We start from the raw sequence: 10,496 nt of genomic DNA on the forward strand, positions 1-10,496 counted from the left end.
AGTAAGAGGCATTTGTATCAATCTCAAATGGTTGTTGCAGGTCTGGTAATGTGAGCACTGGTGCAGAGAAGAGGAGATGCTTCAACTCAACAAACACATTTTGTTGGGTTTCAAACCAAAAAAACTTTACTTTCACTCCACCCTTGGTGACTTGACTTAAAGGCCAAGTGATATGAGAGAACCCCAACACGAACCTACAGTAGAAATTGGCAAGACCTAGAAAGCTACAGAGCTCTATTACAATGGTTGGAGCTAGCCAATCCCGAATGACTTGTATCTTGGTTGGGTCCACATGCACACCTTTCTCATCAAAGATGTACCCCAGATATTGAACCTTGGTCATGCCAAAAGTGCATTTCTCCAAATTGGCACACAACTTGTGTTGTCGTAGGGTTTGAAGGACCTGTCGAATATGGTGGAGGTACTCTCCCCAACTCTGGATGAATATCAAGATGTCATCTAAATACGCCACCATGAATTCATTGGTGAAGGGTCGCAAGATGTCGTCCATCAATCTCATGAAGATTGTGAGGGAATTCATCAACTCAAAATGCATGACCAACCATTCGAAAATGCCCTCCTTGGATCTGAAGGCGGTCTTCCACACATCGAAGGGTTTGATAGGAACCTGGTGATAACTAGACTTCAAGTCAATTTTGTTGAAATATTTGGCCCCCCTTGAGCTGGTCCAAAAGGTCATCAATCCATGGTATTGGGTAACTATTCCATACAGTGATCTTGTTCAACGCCCGATTGTCAATATAGAGTTCCCAAGTCTCGTCCTTCTTCTATACCAGCACAATCGAGCTCCCATAGGGTGATGAGCTTGGCTTGATGTGCCATTTTTTCAACAATGCTTGAATCTGCCTCTTGATCTCATCGTTCTCCAGAGCATAACATCTATAGATTGGTCCATTACGTAGTGGCATGCTCAGGGTCAGATCGTTGGAGTGTTTGACCTGACAGCGCAGATGTACCCTTGTAGGTGAGGTGAAAATGTCCATGTACTCCTCCACAACCTTGTCCATCTGTTGTTGGTGTGCAGAGGAGACCTATCTGGAAGTCATGGCCATAACCTTCTTCTTTCCCTTAGTGAAAATCATAAGGAAAACAAATTTCGTGGTATGGGAAATGATCTTACTGCATTACTTTTCAGTGATTAAAGAGATGGAGGTAGGTGGGGCTACCTCCAGTATCCTATAAAACTTATGGCCCAAAGTAATAGTCATAGAGTGAGGTCTAGACTCATATATAGCATGTCGCTTCCACAAGTATGGTTGTCCTAATAATACATCACAAAATTCAAGAGGATAAAGAACACATAATACCTCATTCGTAAAGGGCTTGATGTTGTAGAGAATGCGACACTGCTAGCTGACATAGATATCTCATCCTTGGTGAAGCCACCAGATGGTGTACGGTTGTGGATGTGTTGTTGTCGGTAGGCCCAACCACTTCACGACCTCTACTTAAATTAGGTTCTTTTGTTACATGTTGTCGATAATGGACTTCAATAGAGAACCGTTCACCCACATTTGTGAGTGGAAGAGATGTTCCCTCTCCTTTGGATCTTCAGGCTCATTATTCTGGATCTTGGTTATGGCCATGGTGGCATTGGGCTCTACGTTAATGATCTACTTCCCTTTGTCATTCCCCTTGTTGGGTTCTGACTCAAATTCAGAACATGCGTCTGATTCGAAGCCTTCAGCTTGGACACGAGTGACTGCTTGGCCCGACACTCACTTGTGTTTTGAGTGGAGGAGCTCTTATGTAACTGACACCATTTCACTGTGTCCTTATTTGTCTTCGTGGTGTTGGTCTTTGCTTACGGCTTCGATAGGTTTTGCTGGGTCACCATGCCTTGGATTTATCATTTTCTTTGTGGTATCAGGGCACCTTTTCCTTGCTTCAGATTCGTAGATCCATTGTCTCACTTCTTTTGTTTAAACTTTTTCTCAATATTAATAGTGTATTGGTATGTTGTGTTGAGCGAGGAGATGCCTAGGAACTCCATCTCATCCTGGATGTACTTGTGTAGACTGTCGTGGTACTTGAGTACCAGATTCTACTCATAATCATCAATACCCAACTTCGTGCAGACGGTATGGAAAACATGTGTGAATTTCGGCACATCTTGGTCCCTTCCCTACCGTAGCGTGGTCCACTTTATGTATTTATCTTCATAGCTCTCGATAGGGTAATATTTTTCCATGATGGTGTCTTAGAAAGAACCCAAAGTGGGTGCGACTGAAAATAGTGAGGATTCCCTCCCATCCTTTTGTTCACAGTAGGTTTCCCACCAGTCCTCGATGTGTGGGGCAGCTTTGAGAAGTGAAAAAGTAATCTTTTCTCGATTGGAAAATTCATGAACTGAAAAATATCCTTCCAAAAAATTCAACCATTTATCTATAGTGTCTCCATCTACCTAGCCCTCAAATATGGGAATATCAAAGTTAACTTGTACCTTAAAAGGAGTTGTCCCTCTAGAGTAGTTTCTAGATGAAGATGTGTCGCATGTGGGTAGCTATCGAAGGATCTGGGAAACATTATCCATCATCGCATTCCTCTGTAGCTCGAGGGCTTCCTCGAGAAATATTTTGAAAGGATCTCCTGCCCCCTCGTCTCTATTTTCTTCCGCCATGGGAGGCCATCGGGGTTTGCGAGGTTGGTCTTGCAAAGGTTCAACCAGTTTGAGCCCTAACTCCTTATACCCCGACCTCGTTGGGGACATGCAAAGAAAAATAGAGAAAGAGAATATCGCTCTGACACGATTGATCTGAACTTAAACAGGAATGCAACAAATTAAATATATAACCATAAATATAGAGATGCAACATATATAACACTTCATTTCATTAATATCAAATTACTGAAATATGCTTACAAATAGAATGGAAATAAATTGGCTCAAGCGATGGTAGCTTATCTCTAAGAAGATATGTGGTGGCTACATGCCTCTGAACTGTGTTACAATGAGGTTCAAGGGCCTATTTATTATTTAACAATAAGGGAAAATCCTAAAAAACAAAAACCCTAACACTAGGAGATGGAACACAAAGAGTTTGTGAGCCCCGTTGGGGTTAGTTGGGCAGCCAACTTCCCGGGGTTGTAACTTGGTCATATTATCTCTGTTTGGTGTGTATGATACCTTGTTGGAAAGGTCCCTCTGAGTACTACAGGATTTGCAGTAAGCACCTACCTATATCTATGGGCTTGCTGCAGACCTCAAAAAAATTTCATTTAGGGTGTTAAAATTGCTCCGGAAGTTCAGTACCTAAAAAACTACTAAAAATAGTAAATGTTGAAATAAACAAGGAAACATATGAAACCGATTGGGGTCTAGGTGGAATAGGTGGGTGGCCACCAATATCCACATGGATCATATGAACTTGTCGTTATAGAGGTTAAATATCACTCATTGCTTACCTTGTTCACATTTATGCTCTATGATTGAATTTATATTAATGATAACGTTGGTGGACACACTTTTTTAATTGAATTGTTGTTTAGTTTATGGAATGGTTCAGTTTTCTTTGAAAGTTATGCCACCCTAATTTATATTGATCATTGAATTGGTTCACAAGTTTTCATGGTGTTGATAAAAGGGAAATCCATGTTTTTAATGTGCAATCTTAGTTTTTCATCTACCTAGATTTTTCATGGGTTTAATTTGTCTTCATGGTGCAAGTAAATATTAGTTTATCATCTACCTATCCTCGTCATGGGTTTAATTAGTCTTCATGGTGCAAGTAAATATTGGTTAAATATTTTCTAATAGCAAGACTTGCTTCATTTCCATGGACAATGCATGGATAAGCATTGGTTCATTTAAATTGAAGCTATATTGTGCTTGTTCATAACCAAATTTATGCACTATTTACACATAGTTAAAGTTGACTTACATCCTTTGGAGTGGAGAATATCATTTACAAAATATTTTGTTTAGCCAAGCTATAAGAGCTTCCCTACCTATTACATCCATTAGGAAAAAATTCCTAAAATTAAGGAGCTCCTTCCTTAGCCTTAAAGTGAGAGGAAATGCCAACTAGGTGACGATGGGTGGCTTTCTTGATAGTTGTTCCTTGGCTCTCCTGCTAATGTTAGGATTTTTCCCTCTATGTGAGATTTTGAGTCACAACAGTCCCTACAAGCTTGGTATATTTTATTTTAAGTCTTTTTTTCCTTTACTTTTGTAAAGTTGTAGACAACCCAACCATTTTTTGTCAAAAGGACCTTGTTATTTGTCAAAATGTTAAGTAAAGGTGATAATGAAAGCATGACTTGATATTTGTGGCTATAGTATTGTAATTTTCTTTAACATGCTTCTCAAGAGGTCTTCGTAACTATAATGGAGGCATAATTATGTCATGGGATCATTATGAACATTGTGTGCATATATGCAAGATCTTGTTCAGTTCTCAACTTATTATCTCTACAAAGTTTGTTTATTTTTACAACCAAAACTGAAGTAAGGTCAACATCAAAGGACAACTTTCACATCGTCAGGATATCTAATATTAGAGCCAACCCACTGATCTAAATAATCAGGATCTAAGTTGGTATTTTCTTTAAATTTTAGTTGCTATCTAGTTTTAACTGAGGTAGCAAGACCCTTGATTTAGGACTTAGTAGATTTTACCCCTCTCAACATTCTTGCAATATGTTTGTTGTTATATTTTCTTATTTCTACTAATTGTTTATTGCTCTTGTTCTTGTTTCTATGTGTTTGTACTATGTTTTTGTTTCTATGGCTACTTAATAGGATTTTTTCTTTTCATTTCTCGAGAATCTAAGAAATTAGAAATGACTTCACATTTAGTTTCTAGTTTCTTGCTTTTCATGCACACTTAGAGAGCACAACACTCCCAAATTGCCTCATTGTACCAATTTGAGTGTATAATTGTTGCATTGTTGCTCCCTAGTATATTTGCAAGGCAATCTAGAGAACTAGTATATTTTGAGAACTAAGCTATGGTGAATATAAGGAGACCACTCTAAGGATTGGATTTATAAGAATGTATTAAAGAGAAACGATCCTATCATTGTTTTAACTGCCAATCAAGTGTAAACAGGTGGTTTAATTGTCGATCTAGTGTAAATTGGGTGAGTTTTTTAAGGCCACAAGGTTTATCCTAGTACTCTTCAAAGGAGATACACCTATCTCATGTGTAAGTTGATCTTAACACAAAAATTACAAAAACTCATAGTATGTTTTTTGAATTAAGTTGGGTATCAATTCCTACAGTTTGTGGTTCAAATTCTAGTTCCAGTTAGAGTTAAAAGGTGGCAATACTTGAATAGGGAAGCAGGTTGTGAGTGAAGTCAATGTAAGTCTTTAAGTTTCTTATCCTATTGAAGCTAATTTATGACTTTATTAATTTAAGTATGGGGGTTTACGCAGTGCATTATATTAGATATCATTTTGGGATTCAACTGCGTTAAGTAAGTCATTCACGTATGACCATTTCCATGAGAGGTAGTCGTAACTGACTAATTTCTCATGATTTTTGAATAGTTCACTTAGCACTCATTGCATCGGGTGATGCTCACAGGGGTGAAGAAGTGGGATTGAAACTAGTGAAATGAATCACATAGCATCAATCATCACTTCCGGGGCTTGCACCTGGTAACCAGGACTTCCCAAGAGGTCACCCATCCCAGAACTCCTCTGGGATGGGTGACCTCCTGGGAAGTCATGGTTACCGGGTGCAAGCCCCGGAAGTGATGATTGATGCTATGTGATTCATTTCACTAGTTTCAATCCCACTTCTTCACCCCTGTGAGCATCACCCGATGCAATGAGTGCTAAGTGAACTATTCAAAAATCATGAGAAATTAGTCAGTTACGACTACCTCTCATGGAAATGGTCATACGTGAATGACTTACTTAACGCAGTTGAATCCCAAAGTGATATCTGACTTTATTAATTTCATACCTCCAACATTAATGTAGTGAATAGTATATGTGAAGCACATTAATGTGGTGAATAGTATATATCAAGCACATTAATGTGGTGAATAGTATATTTCAATCACTAATAGCATAAGAGAGTCTTTTTTAGTATACCTCTACATTGTGCAACACCTCTTCATCATCCTCTAGAATTATAAACCCCTCAAACATGTTCAAATAAAATGTCGTAATCGTATATGATTAAGAACATTATGCATTCCTAAAGACATCAATTAAAGAAATGTATAATGAAACAAATTTTAGATCCTTGTTTACAACTTCTATAAAAAAAAATGAAGTTGATGCACAACAGTGGAATTAGAAGTTGCACTTGTATTTTTTCCCTTCATAGTAGAGGAATACAAAAAAAGGGTGGTGCATGATCTGGGATGCTCATGTACCCTTCATTATCCAAGATCTTTTCCTATATGGTGTTTTCAGAATTGCACGAAAGAGCATGTAAAAACCATATGTGCAATCACATAAAAAGAAGCAACATAAAAGAGACCATAAGACAATGCACACAAAAGTTTGATAACGAAGTTTGTCTAATGTGGACTCTCCAGGTTGCTTCAATAGTGGGGAGGCTGCTTCATTCATCTCATCAAAAGAAATTAAAGCACGTGGAAAAATGAATCATTATACATCCATTCCTCGAAGTGGCTTGAAAATTTTCTACTCAAATCACAAAAATCATAGCACTAATGGGTCTGTCTCATCCTCTTGATATTTTTTACTGTAAACATGACCTACTTTTGATAGGTGCATTGTTTTCTTGAACTTCATGCCCAACAATTGATGACAAAGTTGGGTTTCTACCATGAACCCTGGAGCTCGCTTCCTAGATGCAAAAACTAACTTTACAAATACAATCCTTGTGAAATTCTGGTTAAAATGAGTATAAATTCGACCACATTCTAACATTGTTAATTCTAGCCCCTCAAGGAATCTTCAAAATTCCTCACAACATCAAAAAAGAATATTCTAGGAATATTCTCTAAGAATATTCCATAATATATTCTCTAGGAATGTTCCAAGAATCTTCTTGATATCCATGCATGCATTAGCCTGCATTTTCCCTCCTCTCTCATGTGTTCTCCATGGTTTCCCTTGAATCATTCAAATGGCATTTTATAACAAAGTGTGAGGGTGAATAAGATAAAGTGTGTGATTAGCTCAATGGTTAGCATAGTAATATTAAGTTACTTGTTGTTCGAGAGGTTTTGGGTTCAAAACCCATGGAATCCCAATTTTTCTTTAATATAGTTTTAAAGCCCAATTTTGGTTTTAATATAGTTTACAAACCATATAATATATGGTAAACATATGTCCACATTAACTCCATAAACCATGTGAATAGGACAAAATGGAGGTTGCACCATCCTAAGGCCACTTGGGCCTAATTTTAGGTTCCATGTGGCACCATATGATTGTGCCATGTGGCAGACTCTCATTCGTCCATATCATATGCCACCTCTTCGACCTACTTTCCATGTGTCAACTTATGGCGTTTCCATGTCACCTGCTTGTGGGTCCACTTGGTTTGTTGAATGGGCTACCACACCATCTTTGTGGATCCCACTAGGCCTTTTGACTTTTTTTCCACGTGGCATCCTATGGGAGTGTCACGTGGCACCTTGGATTGACTTTGGCTTTGAATTTTACCTGGTTTGACAAAAACTTTGACTGACTATAACTTTTGCATATGAACTTGGATTGAGGCGTCATTAACATCATTGGAAAGATTACGACTAGCTCTTCGATCTAGTCCTAGTTTCACAACAATCTGAGGACTTTTATTTTTGAGCCATTAGGGATCCACCTGGATGATTCCTTACCATTGAAGTACTTCTGGTCCTCCAAAAAGAAATAATACTGCAATCTTGATCTACATAATGAATGCCTTGGAAAGGCTACACTTTCCTCTCCTTCACTTTGTACTTCATATCCTGAAGTGATGAAGCCATCACTTGTATCCATATGAAAATATATAGCTGTCAATACATGCCACAACTTACAAGATTCCAAACAAAACCATACTTGCCAAGATTTTATAACACACTCATGGTCAATTATAGAACAAAAAACATACCCCTTACATTCCAAATAAAGGCCAAAATATCACCATATTTCATTCAAAAGTGATGTTATGCATCTCATCACTTTTACAAACATTTTCACAACATGTAATTTACAATGGTGGCCATACTTAACTACTTAAGAAGGCTACCATCTCTTATCTAAAAAAGCTAATGGGATTTCCTATAGTTGGCTTCCCTATTGAACTGCTTCATTGGTTGGTTCCTTCACACGTGGTTTCACATGCTCCATGTCCTTCTTTGGACGTAGCTCTAGATGGAGCCTCCAACATGTGGCTTTTTGATGTCCACACTTTTTACAATGGATGCAATGGTTCTTCTTCCTCTAGACTTTCTTTACCTTCTTCCTTGAATGGTTTTCTTTGGTGCAGATATGGTGAGGATAACTTGCCTTAGCTTTTTCTTTGGAATGTTCACTATCACTGGAAGGTGGTGATGTTCTTTTCACCATCTCAGACTTGTTGCTTGAATACTCTCATATCTCTGCCTTTCTGACATATCCCAATCCTGCATATCGAGGTAATTCCACCACTTGGATGTGATTCATAATGCCCTGGCCCTTAACTCCTAGGCTCTTGCCTTCATATCACATCTTCTTCATTAGCTTCGAACCAATCCCTATGGTGTGCTTCTAAAATGAACCAAAATCATCATCATAATGAGAACATGAAACTGGAAAATTACTGACATTATTTACCTCAATTTTCTATTCTGAAGCAGTTGATGATGGCTTTGCTAAGCCTTCGTCGTGCTTCAACTTTTCGAAGGCCTATTCCATGCCTTATAGCTGAAGTTGCAATCCCTACTTCTCTTCTTTTTCTTCTCATAGAAGTCTTCTTAGTTCAACATTCTCTACTGAAATTCTTTCGTTGATGTCCTCAAGTTATTGGAGCCATGCAGTCTTTGGTGCTCTTCTCATCTTTCGTATAGCACCTGCTACAATCTCCATCTCGTAGCTTGAATGAAAACCCAAGTCCATTGGTCCATCACCTATAATCCCAACAGTTGTGATGTTCACCTCATTGTCTAAATCGGAATCAAGGTCATGTTGCACTGTAGCAACAATTTTTTGCTTCCCTTTTCTACCATTCCTCTTTGGCTTCAATTCTAGATGTAGTTTCCAACATTGCTCCTCATCATACCTTTCTTTCTCAAAATGAGTGCAAGAGGGATTTTCTTCCTTTTTCCTTGTTGTTGCTACTTTTTTTGCATGGTTGCCTTATTCATACTTCCCCCTACTTTAAAGGTGAATGCCTTTCACACTAGCCGAATCAAGAGTAGTGGTTCAAAAAACAACAAAGAATGTCAGAGATAATTCTGTAAAGAACCAATATATGTCATCAAAGTATCGGGTGAATCTAAATAAATTTCCAATGCCAAATATTTATTCCTAAATTCCTCTATGAAAATTTGACCTTTTGCATGTTTCAAATGTTTTCATTCTATCATGGCTTTCCGTTGATAGCCTAAAGGATAAAATTGTCCTTTTAAATAAGAAACAAATTTAGACCAAGAAGACAGGAGTTTGCCCACATGCTTACTACCTTTCTAAAGTTAGTTCCCCCAACCATACGAGAGCAGTTCCTCCTAGTTGTAGAGATGCTAACTAGATCTTGGCCTCATCTTCTTCAATCTGATGAATCTGACAATACACTTCAATTTGTTTGATCTATTTTTTTTTATCTTTTTTTGCATTAAATTCTCCATTAAACATTGGAAAATCAAATTTTAAATCCAATTTAAAAAAAAAAAAAACTTTTTAGAAGTGTTTCTATGTTATCTATTAGAATTATGTGAATGAGAAGATGAAGAAGAAGAACTTTCACTAGAATATGGGGAGGAAGTTTCAGGAGTCTCTCCTCCAATTTCTTGATTTATAGAAGAACTATCCTCTACTTTATATTCCTTCCTATTTTCCTTCTTTGCCGATTTCTTCTCATAATATGCAAACAAGTTGTCTGCCTTATTTTCCATTTTGTAGAAAGCTTTAATAAAATATTTCTCATTCTCAGTATGAACATAATCATCTACCATTTTCCTTATTCATGTTGCATGGCCAATCTCTGGGCCAAATTACTTAATTTTTCCATCTCCCTATTTGAGTTTAGCCCTAGATATCACTCACACTCACAATTCACATAAGTAAGAAGACCACTCTGATAGAAAACTGGATTCGGGATTCCCATGCACCCTTCATTATCCAAGGTATTTTCTTCTATGATGTTTTCAAAATTGCATGAAAAAGCATGTAAAAACCATATATGCAATCACATAAAGAATAAGCATCATAAAGGAAACCATAAGACAATGCATACAAAATTTTGATAACGGAGTTTGTCCAATGTGGACTATGTCTTCGGGACTTGCTTCAATAGTGGGGAGGTTTCTTCATTCATCTCATTAAAATAAATACAAGTACATGGAAAAATGCATCATTATACCTC

Source organism: Pinus tabuliformis, chromosome 7, assembly GCF_031772625.1.
Source record: "Pinus tabuliformis cultivar Carrire ecotype Pingquan chromosome 7, CPIR1, whole genome shotgun sequence".
NCBI classification, from domain to species: Eukaryota; Viridiplantae; Streptophyta; class Pinopsida; order Pinales; family Pinaceae; genus Pinus; species Pinus tabuliformis.